Here is a 14,201-nt window from a genome sequence, read left to right on the forward strand (position 1 = left end):
AATTGAAAATGCCCGTATGGTGTCGAAAATGCAGTTTTGTGGGCATCTTCCTGTGACATACGGATCTGGTGAAAGCCCGATGCCAAGTCAAACGTGGAAAAATATTTTGCACTTCCTAATTGATCCAATATTCCTGTAATGTTGGGTAGTGGGAAGGCATCGCCAATCGTTTTATCGTTCAATTTTCTATAATCGATGACTAATCTCCAGCGCTTATTTCCTTGCGAATCGGGTTTTTGGGCACAATCCATAACGGGGAGTTATATGGAGATATTGATGGTTCCACTACGTCCGTATCTAGTAGTTCTTGGACCTGTCGATTTATTTCTTCTCGATGTATTGGTGGATATCGATACTGTTTAGTATTGATGGGTATATTATCCGTTGCAATTATCCTATGTTCCAGAACTTCGGTTGCTTCCAATGTATCTCCTGGAATATGAAACCTATCTTGATTATTACGAATCAATTTTTTAGCATTTTCCTTTTCTTCTTCGTTCAAATGTTCGAGTCGTAGTAACTCATTTATTTTATCGTATCTACTTTCCTCCGATCTTAGAACTGTATTGCACGCTGTCCTAGGAAGCGGGTGGCGCGGGGGGGGGGGGGGGGGGATTTTCAAATTCTTTAATTACCATCGTTGGTGTTGTAAATACGTAATCTCTCGAAGTAGTATTTATTACTCTTATGTAACCTTTTCCTTTATGATTCCTCACAACTGCATTACCAAAATAGATTCCCTTGTTCGGCTCGATTCTTGGAATAAATCCCTCTTTTATCTCTGGATTAGCGATATTAATCGAACACGTTATTGAACTTCGCTTCAGTATAAATATTTTTTCTTTAGTATCGAAGGGAATATAAATATTTCCCCACTTGATATGTTTTTCCTCATAATCTAAACGAGCTTTACAACCTGCAAAAAATTCGGATCCTAGGATTCCGTCTTGATCGATTAGCAATGAATCATCGACTACATGAAAAACAACCGGATGGCCCGCAACCTGTATTACCGTCTGCCCTAAGAAGACCAGGCTCGTTGCCGTAATTCCTCGCACTTCGATTGATTCCTTTTCGTCGATGATGGCTGAATCGAGTATAGCAGGTTTCTTGATAATGTTGATTTCCGATCCAGAGTCTAATAATAAACTCGTCTTAGTCTTTAGATCTGGGGAAACTATTCGTGCAGTTGGGGTCGTTGGGGAATCGTTAAATTTTATTGAAATAATTCGGGGAGGTCGCCTTCCGAATCTGAATTCAACTCCTGATGATTTTCCTTCGCCGGTTGCTTGTGCTTCACTCTTTTCCTTTTGCCTTGAGATTCTGGATTCTCTGTCTGTGACCTCGTTTGGTTGTGGGATGACTCCCCCACAATATTTAGTGGTTGTTCGTTCGATCTTATGGTCGGCATTGCGTTCGCTCTGTCTCTCGTTATGGGTGGTGGAGTCGATCTCGCGGGGGTGGCTGTCCTTGTTGTGTTTGTTGCCGTCGGCGCCGGTCGCCTGGTTGCCGCCTGTACTCTTGGGCGATTCGGCGTATCGTTCCTTCGTGGCTCGCCCCATTCTCCCGAAGGACGTGTTTGGTTTCCTGATGGTCTCGAAGCATAGGGTACGATTAATCCGGCATCTACTCGGGCTTTAAATTTGTAACAGTCTTTCACTAGATGCCCGGGTTTTTTTGCAATAGTTACACGTGATATTTTGTCTTGTAGAATTCAAAAAATTCTGCGATGGAGGTAGCGATCTTCGATCTTGGTGGTTGTTCCTGATATTGTTGTTAGTGTTCGAAGGATGTGCGTTGTCGCGTCTGTAATAGTTCGAGGGTGTCGGTCGTTGGGGTCGCGTTCTATCGGTTATTTGTTTCAATTCGTGTGTTGCTTTGACGGCTTGACGATACGCATCTTCTAAAGTATGGTACCCTGCTATTTTTACTCGCACATATACCTCGTTCGGAAGTCCTTTAACGAAAGCTTCTTTCGTTTCCCAATCTATAGTATCTAGGATATCGGGGGATATGATGCCGTAGTCGCCTCTTTCTCCGTCCATTATTGCCAATCTAAGATTTCTAACGCGATCCATATAATGTAATATGTCTTCCCCGGGTCGTTGAAATATCGTTCCTAATTCCCCTTTATATTCGTTAAGAGATTTCTTTGGGCCGAATAGATCCTTTAATTTGTTTCCGAAATCGTTTAGACTCATTAATTCTGTGTCTTCGATGTCGAGGAGCGCGTGTCCACGGAGCTTATTTACTAACAATTTTACCAATTGAGGTTCTTGATATCTGGGAACCATATTTCGCGCGCGCTCACAAGCTCTTAAAAAGTGGAATACCGATGGTCGATATCCGTCAAACACTGGCACCGATTCGATCGCATCTTTTAGCTTAATTGGCTGGGTATGTCCACTCGGCTGGACCGTCTCTTGCTGCGTTGTCGGCGGCGATACGGGTGTTTTAGGTTCTTGTTTTAAGTTCGAATAAGCCGCTTTGTAATTCGGCGAGTTTTGCACTCATATCGCGAAAGTTCGCATCCCATGCTTTAAGCTTTTCCGACAATGTCAAAACCATTTCTTCGTCCAACGATTCCACTACGCCATTGTTTCTTAAATATTTGTTAAATATATATATTAATCAAGATAGACTAACTAAATATTAACGACAAGACATGACTGAACTCGGTGCAAAGGAATGAAGTTATGCTACACGAAATAACTGGTAACACAATGCACAAAACATTAACTAAATTAAACGAGACTTACATAAATGCAAGTCACGTATAATCGAAACAATGACTATTGAAATTCGGTAACAATACAATCCATGCTATCGCATTAAAGTAGCACACGGTATTGACACACACAATATCACGAAACACAAAACAATATTACAAAACACTACTAAATAAAATTATAGTGATTAACAATTAATTAGTTATTTCAACAACACGTTACTGTTGACATTAAACCAACGCCATACCAAAGAGACACGCGAGCGACCATGTTGAAAAATTCGTCGCGCGCACATACAAATAACAGCCAATGCAATACAATACAGCATCATAATAGCAATGTTAGGTACTAAAAAAAAAAAAAAAAAAAAAACAAGAAAAAGGGGCAGAGAGTTAAGGAAAATATATATAATAAATAACAACTAACATAATTATAACATATTATATATATTATATTATATACAGGGATACAGTATTCGTACAAAGGAACAGATCCAAACGAAAATTATATATATAAAAAAAAATAAATAATATATATATGTAATATTGTGATATAGTATATTTACAAGGAATGGATGATACAGATGTTAATCGGACAGAAAAAGACGATTGTTGTTCAACCTGAACTATTCACACCAAACGTACAGAAGATCACGTGGCCAAGATCACGTAGGTCTCCTCTTTCCAAAACTACGCGACCAAAAACAAACGCCTCGGCTCTCGCGACATTCCACGCGGTTCACCCGCCAACTCCCAGGCCTCTCACTCACGATACTACACTCGGCCATCCTGCAATAACATCTGCCCTCAGATGTTGCCTTCTATCTCGCTGTCATCAGATGCGTCACTTTCGGCGTTTATGACCCAAGGTTTCAGAAAATCAGCAGTAGTTGATGACCGTTTTGGCCCCTCATGCTCTCCTACCTTCTCCGCAATGTAGCGATCATTCCGCATTGCTCGCACAATCCGGTACGGACCCAAAAATCTTCCTCCCAGTTTTAATCCTGGGCCAAACTGCGTTCTCTTTATGGCCACCAACTCTCCACTTAGGTACTGTTTCGCACCTTTTCTTCTTTTGTTGTAGTGCCTCCGATTTTCCTCTTGAGTAGCAGCAATTTTCTTTTTCGCGTCCTCACGCAGTTCACGACGTTGCTCTTCGAATTCCACCACCCATTCTTCTTCAACCAATTTTCGGATCTGTGGGTCTTCTTTAGTTTGCATCTCGACCCCGACAAGTAGCTGGAAAGGAGTTTTTCCCGTGCTCCTGTTTAATGTAAAATTCAGGTATTTCTGTACTTGGTCGACATGTTTATACCAATCATCGGGTTTAGGGGCAGTCAGTTTAGTTAGTAAAGGTATGAGTGTCCTGTTTACCCTCTCTACCTGCCCGTTCCCCCTCGGCGCCCCCGTCGTGACTAATAAATGCTTTATATTTTCTTCTTCGCAATACTCTTGGAACGCGTTGGATGTGAACGCTGTTCCCCGATCAGAGATAATTCGTCGTGGGTTCCCAAAAACAGCCGCTTGCTTCTTCAGTCGATCGATAACATCCGCGGTATCAGTAGATCTAGTAGGATAAAGCCACGTAAACTTCGTGAACGCATCCACTACTACAAAGATGTGTGCGTATCTTTTCTTTGTAGCTGTCATAGGGCCCACATGGTCAATATGGTAAGTGTCTAACGGTGTGTCACCTTTGTCTAACGAATTTAGATATCCCTCTTGCTTGCCCAATTTTCGTTCGGCTAGGATACAATCGAGACAGTTAGATACCACATGCTCGACCTTTTCACGTAGCCCCTTAAACCAAAAGTCCTTCTTGACTATAGCTTCTGTTTTGGTGACCCCAAAATGCCCACGCTCGTGCGCCTGCCTGACTACCTGAACCTGCATAGCCTTCGGTACTACTATTAACACATCATCCTTACACTCTTTATACAAAATATTGTTCCGTATTACATACCCATCGACCTGATTGCACGTTGCGGCGTCTAAAATCCTACGGACTTCAACGTCCTTGTTCTGTGCACTTCTCAACCGTGCAATCAGCCCGTCTTCACTTTCCGTTACATACATAGTGCTCGGCAGGGGGTTTCTACTCAGAGCATCCACATGCTGCATGCTTTTACCTGGCCTATGACACACCTGATACTTAAACTCGTCTAGTAACAAGGCCCATCTGGCTACACGCACACACAAATCTTTCTTTTTCATTGTCATAGCAAACGCTTGGCAATCCGTGACGATAGTAAACGGCATACCTAACAGATATATTCTAAACTTGTTCAACGCTTTTACAATTGCTATTACTTCCAGTTCGTAACTGGTGTACTTTGCCTCGGCGGGAGTTGTTTTTCCGCTGGCAAAGTAGACCGGATGGAATTTTCCATCGTCCAGATCTAGTTGCATTAAAATTGCTCCGTAACCCTCTGCGGACGCGTCTGTATGCAACTCAGTCTCCGCGCCCATTCTATACAACTTTAACACTGGTTCGTTGACAAGCGCTGTTTTCAAGATTTCAAAGGCCTGTACTTCTCGATCGCCGAACTGAAATTTTACCTCCTTTTTCAACAAATCCGTCAAAGGCTTAGCAATCTTCGCGTATCCCCTAATAAATTTTCGAAAGTACCCCGTAAGTCCCAAAAAACTCTGAACCTTTTTAACAGATGTTGGCTTGGGAAAGTTTGCTACTGCCCTAGTTTTATGTGTAGACGGCCTTATGGTATTTTTTGAGACTATATACCCCAAATATTCAATTTCCTGCTGCAGAAAACGACATTTTCCCCAGTTTATAATTAGCCCATACTGCTCAGCTAACTCTATGACCATTTGCAAACGTTCCCACGCCTCCTCTAAATTCTTTGCAAGAATAATAATGTCATCCATATACACGATAACAATACCTTTACCTACTAGTTCCTTAAAGATCATCGAAATATACTTCTGGAACACAATGGGTGAAATCTTTAAACCAAACAGCAACTTCAAAAATTCATATTGCCCCGATGGCGTAACGAAAGATGTATATTTTCGGCTGTCTTTGTCTAAACACACGTGAAAAAAACCATTCTTTAAATCCAACGTTGTGAAAAACTGAGTACCTTGCAATGCATCTAAAATATCATCAATTAAAGGCAATGGGAAATGTGGACACTCAATAAGTTCATTAAGCTCGCGAAAAGCAACACAGACTCTGATAGAACCATCTTTCTTTCTAACTACAACTATGGGACTTGCATATTCTGAGTTTGACGGTTTTATTATGCCTTCATTTGTCCATAATTCCATCAACTCGTCCACCTCTTTTTTCTCCGAAGGCGCCAATCTTCGCGGCCTTCGAACCACAGGTTTGTCACTCTTTAAAACGATTTTTGCCGTTATCCCAACGTCCCGCTTTTTCTCCGGCCTATACCCCCTAACGATATCGCGAATCGCTTCACGATAATGCGGTTCCCGTACGTGTGTTAGGTCTGTTTCGTCGGTCTGTTCTACCACGTTAACTCTAAACACATCCGGCACGTCTTTGGTCGTCTGTTCGTCAAGCCGCAAGAAAGTCACTTCGCCTCGTTTAACCCGTAACTCTACCTGATCCAGAAAATCAGTGCCTAACAACAGGCTGTGCTTCGTCAATATTTTGTTTGAAACAACGTGCAAAGTGATTGGCAGTTTACACCCATCAACCGTCATTACCTTGGTGAATTCACCCCAGGTCTCATTGCCAGCGGAACCAACACCGTCGAACTTAAGCGTGCATTTACCTAGCGGTGGTGACCCTAACCTCGCATACTCGCCTGATCGAATGAACGTGAGATCACTACCCGTATCCACTAGTGCCACAAACCTACAATCATCTATCGCCACTTCCTTCACATACTTCCCCTTTTCGGATCTTGACACTACGCAAGTCTCTTTCGGTCGTGCCGTACACCTCGCTGCAATATGTCCAAATCCGCTGCACTCGGAACACCTAACACCTTCTCCCCTCTCCGGACACTTAACACTTAGATGATCCTCACTACCGCAAATGAAGCATCTTCTTTTCTTCATTGCATCTACAGATTGACTGGGCTTCCCGTTCTTCTGGGTTTTAGCCGGCTTCACAATCGACTTTACTCTGCGACTCTTCTGCTCTCCGTACATCACTAACCTCTTCCTCAACTCTTTGATTGACGTAGCGCCGTACAATATAGCCTTATTGTTCTCGTCGTCTATTATTCCATCCACTATGTATTCCACCTTTGCTTCCTCCTCTATGTCCACATGGTTGGCTATTTCGAGCATGCGGTACATGTAAGCCAAACATGCTTCATCACTCTCCTTTTTTGTTTCTTCAAGTTTCTGATGTACTTGCCTACTGTTGACTTTCCTCGAAAATTCTTTCACTAGCCCCCTCTTCAACTCATGCCAAGTCCTGGCATGACACTCGAAGCTCGCAAATATTTTCGCTGATCCCTTCAGCAGCTTCCTCGCGTAGACTGCCTTCTGCCCATCCGACCACATGCACGTATCAGTGACTTCCTCGAACGACTCGAACCATCGTTCGACATTTTCACCTTTGTTGCCACTAAACGAGTCTAATGCATCTTCGACGTCTCTAAAACTCAGTGTCGAACCAACACATGCCCTTCGACAATATTCATCACGGTCCTGATACATCCTTCGCGTACCTCTCTTGTATCCTCTTGCGTTTTTTTTTGTCATCTTCATACTCACTTTCGTCGTCGCTTTCTTCTTCCGACGATATGTCATTACCATCCATGGCCGCTTGTAGCCGTGCGCGTAATTCTACTTTTCTTCCCGTCGTTTTTAAACCCAAACTAGCGAGGCACTCCTTCAACTCCTTCGTATTCATTTTCTCAAAATTTTCATCTTCGTTACAATCACGCTCAGCTCTCTGTACATTTCCTAAATCTCGTTGACCGGTTAGCTCTTCACCGCCCGTCGATCCCTTAGGATACGATTGTCCAGCCCTACACGCCCGATTCAGCCTTGCAATCAGCACTGACCTCGCACCAGATATAGGGAGGTTCATTCGCGCGAGCTTACTCCTCAGCTACTCCAGCGTCGAACCCTCTTCACCCGACAATCGTTCGTCCCCAACGTTTGCCATTTTTCACACTACACAAACTTAAACAGTCAACGATATCGTCTTTTATTGCACCGCGTACCGGTAAATTCACAACTAGCTCGAATAGCTCTGTTAAACCGTTTCGTTTTCTGTCTTGTCCTATCCCGGACGAGCCCCCAAAAATGTAATATCGTGATATAATATATTTACAAGGAATGGATGATACAGATGTTAATCGGACAGAAAAAGACGATTGTTGTTCAACCCGAACTATTCACACCAATCGTACAGAAAACAGCACAACTAAATAATTAGATAACGACTCGACTTTCACAAAATGCAATCAACACTCTCTCGGCAACGCCACTCGCAAACTCTGTTTGTTGATTCCTTTTTTCCCGTCCCTTGGCAACCGCTCGTGGCCAAGATCACGTAGGTCTCCTCTTTCCAAAACTACGCGATCAAAAACAAACGCCTCGGCTCTCGCGACATTCCACGCGGTTCACCCGCCAACTCCCAGGCCTCTCACTCACGATACTACATATATACATTAACTATTTTTATATGTGTGTACAGAACTGATGGCGAACTCATCAACCATTTTCTGAACGACGGATGGAAGAACATGAATAGCAATCCACACAGTGGAACTGTAAAGTATTTGTACGCCACTCACGAAACCAAATACTGATGCTATCCACCTGTAAACAAACAACATTTATAACTATGCATATAATTTTCACTTATGTTCACCACTATATATATATACACGCATGTTGTAAAGTAGGTGATATTTATAACATTCACTTCCATTGATAATGCAAGTGACTCATAAAAATAAGCCGTCATATTTACCATTGCACGCACATATATATATATATATATATATATATATATATATATATATATATACTCGAAAACAAGGTACATTTGTGATATTTATTCCTATTGATGATATATACTTATATATTTATAACAATAAAACAAATCTCATTTATACTACTTACCAATACGTACGCATATATGTATATAATTACAATCCAAGTAGTATTCATAATATTTATTTTCACTGATAACAAGTACGTAAAACCTAAAAGGTTTTAACAATAAAAAAAAACAAAAAAAAGAAAAAGGGGAAGAAGAAAAAAAAAGAAGAAAAAAAAAGGAAAGAAAAAAATATAATATATATAAATATAAAATTTTCTTTTTCTATAAAAGGTTATTCCTATTTCTGATAAACTCGAGAAATGAAAACATTATACCATGATACACTGACGCAAAGATACACCACACAGAAGAAACTAATAGAGAACGCTTTAAGCTTGGCAAACTTACCGCCCGACGAATTTGCATACACCATAACCAAAACCCAGGACACATGGCTTTGATCGCAGGAGAAGCGGTCCATATAGTCAAATGCATTCCGGTACAAGTAAAGGTACGACATACAACAAAATGCTACTCGGAACTACCCGTTTGGCAAAGGAATCGCACCACAGGAACTCCGCCCGGACGTGCGCCAAACGTGGCGATATTCAGCACCATCGTCGTTGGCCACGAGCGGAATGTATACCCAAAAGACCTCGATGCACTACGGGACCACGTCATGTTCCCGGCAGAAAATCTGCAGTCTTGAACGCATTGGCCAGAGGAGCAACAGGAAAAACAATCGTCCCTGGAACAGTATACATCCTGGGAATGATGGACAAAACACATTAACGACAATAGCGAAAAATACCGTATCAAGCTTATGGACTGGTTTTATGGAATTTGGAACTGTCAGTGCAGCAATATTTGGAATACTCGCAATATTTAAACTAATCAAAACAATAATAGATATAGCCGCACACGGATACCAGTTACGTGAAACTTACGAATGTGGAATCGCCCTATTAGGAGCAATATGCGGCTCAGTCACCCACCCGCTACTATACCTCAAAAGAAGACGAAATATCGATGATCAAACAGCACAACCTCAAGGGATATCGATAACACCTGTAGTTACTCAACTACCAACGACATCTACGTCCGCCTTGAGCGAACTCAGAGATACCATCAGTCAAATTTCCTTTGGAAATTTGAACTCCAAGGGCGGGGGTGTCACGTCCGCGCTCCGCACGCGCCGTAACAAGAACAAGAGAACCATTCTATACAAAACACGCGAATAAGGATTTGAATGCACAAACGAACACACGGCACTACGAAACGAAAGGAAGGATTAACAAAACGAGGGCGATTAACGGATCCAACCAATAAACGAAATACATATACACACAATTCTAAATAAACCAGGAAATAAGAATAACTACAAAAGGGGAAAATAATTGAAACGCCAGGAATATATATATATATATATAAATATATTTCAATCAATCAATTTGGAGAGTTACATATAAGTATAAACATATATGCCGAACATGTAATAACCTAGTAAATATTAGAGACAGTGCTTCCAATACTATGCAATAAATACAATATTATCAATTTATGAAATATAAGTATACATGAAGTCAAAAACTAATTGTTTAACGAATACATAAAACATACAATATTGTATTATTAAAGAAATGAAGGTTACATTGTCAGAAATATATATATAGGTGCGAATTCTATCAAACCGATAATCTAAGATACATACTTTAAACTAGCCTACATTCCGGTAAAGAATTATAAAATAAGAACTATATTACGGAACATGCATGTCTATATATAAATATATAAATTATATTCTAAACTAAACTACTATTAATGTATGCGCATTCTACATTATTGATTCAAATCGATAATCTAAGATACATACTTAAAACTAGCCTACATTCCGGTAAAGGATAAATAAATAATTGACATTTCATATCGTATGAATACTACACTGCCAGGAGAAATATGCATATGAATACGTATATATATATATATATATATATATATATATGTACGTGTGCGCGTATGTTTTATATTATCGAATACTCTATAAAATAAACTACTCAAAACAATAAATAACGCAATCGAAGAATTACAAAACATTAGCCATATTAAAATGACACACAACATAAATATATATATATATATATATATATATATATATTATATATATAATATATATATATATATATATATATTTATATGTATATTCACACGAACAATACTTTTGTCACTTTAAAACAATATTAATAAATAAATGTTCTAATTGCGGTAGAATAAGGAAAAACGAGCGGCAGACGGAAAATTACTTCGATATCAAGCAAAACTAAAGACCCGTCACTATAATTTTACTGATGACATTTATGAGCAGCCATGTTAGATTTACACGCGTATGGCGACTGGAATATTAGGGATTAATGGAAGTCAGTCGCGAGAAATAAATCATGAAAACACATTGTTAACACTTTTCTTTAATAAAATCTGTGCGCAACTACAAATGTAAAAAATATATATATGTCGGAGATGAAAGAACACCGGAGTCTGTAATTGAACAATTGTAGTTATTCAATCCGATTGTAATTGTTCGAGAGTTGTGATAATGAGCTTGGGCTCGAGGCGACAGTCAGTCGCCGAACGTAGCCGCCGTTACGGGATGAACGCTTTGTTTAACAAAGGTATGGAGTAATTCTATAGCTCTCCTTAAAAGAAATATTCGTGGCGACACGCGACAGTAAACATTCCAACGGTTTCTGTCCCGTGGCTCGCCACACGCAGACCCTATTCTTCGAGTAAGATGATTCACGCCCCTAACCCTAATTCTAATGTAAACCCGACACATATATATATATATATATATATATATATATATAATTAATTAAAAAGGGGGAAATATAAAATTAAAAATACATATATTTAACAAACATAAAATAGATATCACATTTAAAAAAAATATATATATATCATACATAAAAGCAAAAGACATTTAAAGGGAAAAAAATAATAATAATAAGGAACCTCTGATGGAAATGCCTCCGCAAACATTGTTCGAACGTGGATCACTGAAACCTAGGGAAACAACAAGAAAGGGAAAAACATCAAAATCGCAAAAACAATCATAAGCGTACCCCCAGCGGACCACCACCCCGTGGGGGATGGCATAAATAAGCAAAGCAACGTAGAGCAGGGCTCATTATTATTCCGGTGAACATTCTTATTACGTCCATTGCTCATTATTATTCTGGTGAACATTCTTATTACGTTCATTGCTCATTATTATTCCGGTGAACATTCTTATTACGTTCATTATTCTTCGTTCATTATTCTTCGCTCATTATTATAGTGATCATTGTTATTACCGTTCATTATTCTTTGTTCATTATTATTGCGATCTTCGTTATTACGGTTCATAATTATTTTGTTCACTCTTTGTGTTCATTGTTACTACGTTCGTTATTGCACTTATCTTTAGAAATTTTGTATAGTATTTTGCGCTTCGGTGTCTTTAGTTTTTCGGTCAAGAAAAGAGAGCCGCGACTAAGTAAAAAGAAAATTTTATCTTTGAACGCGCATTGTAATTGCGGTATTAATCCAGTTAGGATTAAACGCAGGTTTAAGAATCGAAGACCACATGATGGCGCGTTTCATCTTAGCCGGCCTCGTGGCGGACCCAAACTACACGACATATCTTAGGACGGTAAGACTCGATAAGAATCTAACCTCGAGGGTCGTGAAATCCGATCTCCTACTTGAGGAAAGGAGAATGGAAGCGGCCATGGGTCCCTCCGAGAAGAACAGTGCAATGGCGGCTTGCAAACAATCGAAGACCAAGCCCCAACAAAATCAAGATGGCGCTAAGAAAAAGGCACAAAAACCCAAAGGATAAAAAATGCTATAAATGTGGAAAACGAGGCCACATATCGTACAACTGCCATGAGGGAAAAGAAGACGAGGAAGAGAAAGACCCAGAAAACAAAGTGGAGAAAGGATCGGAAGATAAACCGAGATCCAAGGGACTTATCTCCACACTGGCTTTATCATCTATCAACCACGTGGAAAGGGACAGGATCAGCTATCTTGACTCGGGAGCCTCAAACCATATGACCCCGGATAGGTATCGGTTCGTGGACTTCGTGCCTGCGACTGAACAGATCCGGATTGGTAAGGGGTACCTGGAAGTCAAGGGAAAAGGCACGATCGTCGTGAAGATGACCAAAGCCTGTGGCGGGTGGAGTCTATCCTTGTCGAACGCCCTGTGGGTGCCTGAATTAGATGTAAATCTAATCTCGATCAGGCAATTGGCAGTGAAAGGCGTCACCACAGTGTGTACGAAGGATGAGGCCGTCGGCACACATGATGATGGGGATGTGGTATTTAACTCAAAGGTAGGAGACAACGTGTACTACCTAGAGACAATACCACCTGAGAGGCATGTAGCAAACGTTTCCATGGAGAACGATCAAGAAGAACCTGGAAATGATGACGACCACGCCGAGGTTATTGAAGCTAAGGCGTACAAAGGTATCGTGTCATGGCATGAGAGGTTAGGTCATCTACATGGGGACGCGATGAGAAAGATCCCTGTGAGGAACGTGAAGGAGGGCTCTAGGATACATGAGGAACCATGCGGGGTCTGCGTGAAAGGGAAAATGACAAAAGTACCATTTCCGAAGACAGCCCACCACATGTGTCAACGTCCTTTAGAAATAGTTCACAGCGATATTAGTGGCAGAACGCAATGCAAGTCGCTGGGCGGAGGTAATTATTTCGTAACGTTCACAGATGATTTTTCTCGTTTCATGCACGTCAGAATCATCAGTAGGAAGAATGAAGTACTCAAGTGCTTCAAGGAGTACCAGGCGGAGGTGGAGGCTTTACACCAATCCAAGATAAGTGCCCTTCAAACAGATAACGGGGGTGAGTACACAGGAGAAAACTTCGAGAACTACCTGAAGGAGAAAGGCATCTTACACAGGAAAACTGTTCCTAGAAACCCTGAACAAAATGGGGTCTCCGAACGAGCGAACAGAACCCTGGTCGAGATGTCCAGATGTTTACTCATCCAATCTGGACTCCCTGACTATCTGTGGGGGGAGGCTGTGAACACGGCATGCCACATAAGAAACCTATGCCCATCCGCTGCCATCGGAGACAAGATCCCACTGGAATTATGGAAGGGTAAGGGATGTGACCTCCAAGGGGAGATAAACAGACTGAGAGTGTTTGGATGCAGAGTCTGGTATCTAAAGAGTCCAAGCGGAGGAAAATTCGAGAGCAGAGCGGATGAGAGGATATTTGTGGGATATGACAGACAGGTCAAAGGTTATAGAATTTACCTACCGAAGATCCAAAAGGTGATAATATCCTGTCATGTCAGGTTCGAGGAGAACACGTTTCCCTACAAGAGCGCTAAGGCGGAAACGAACCATATAAAGGATAAGTCCTCGGAATGGATATGGGATGTAGAAACCTTTGAACATAGGGGAGAAG

This window comes from Bombus vancouverensis, unplaced genomic scaffold (assembly GCF_051014615.1).
Source record: "Bombus vancouverensis nearcticus unplaced genomic scaffold, iyBomVanc1_principal scaffold0022, whole genome shotgun sequence".
Classification (NCBI taxonomy): domain Eukaryota; kingdom Metazoa; phylum Arthropoda; class Insecta; order Hymenoptera; family Apidae; genus Bombus; species Bombus vancouverensis.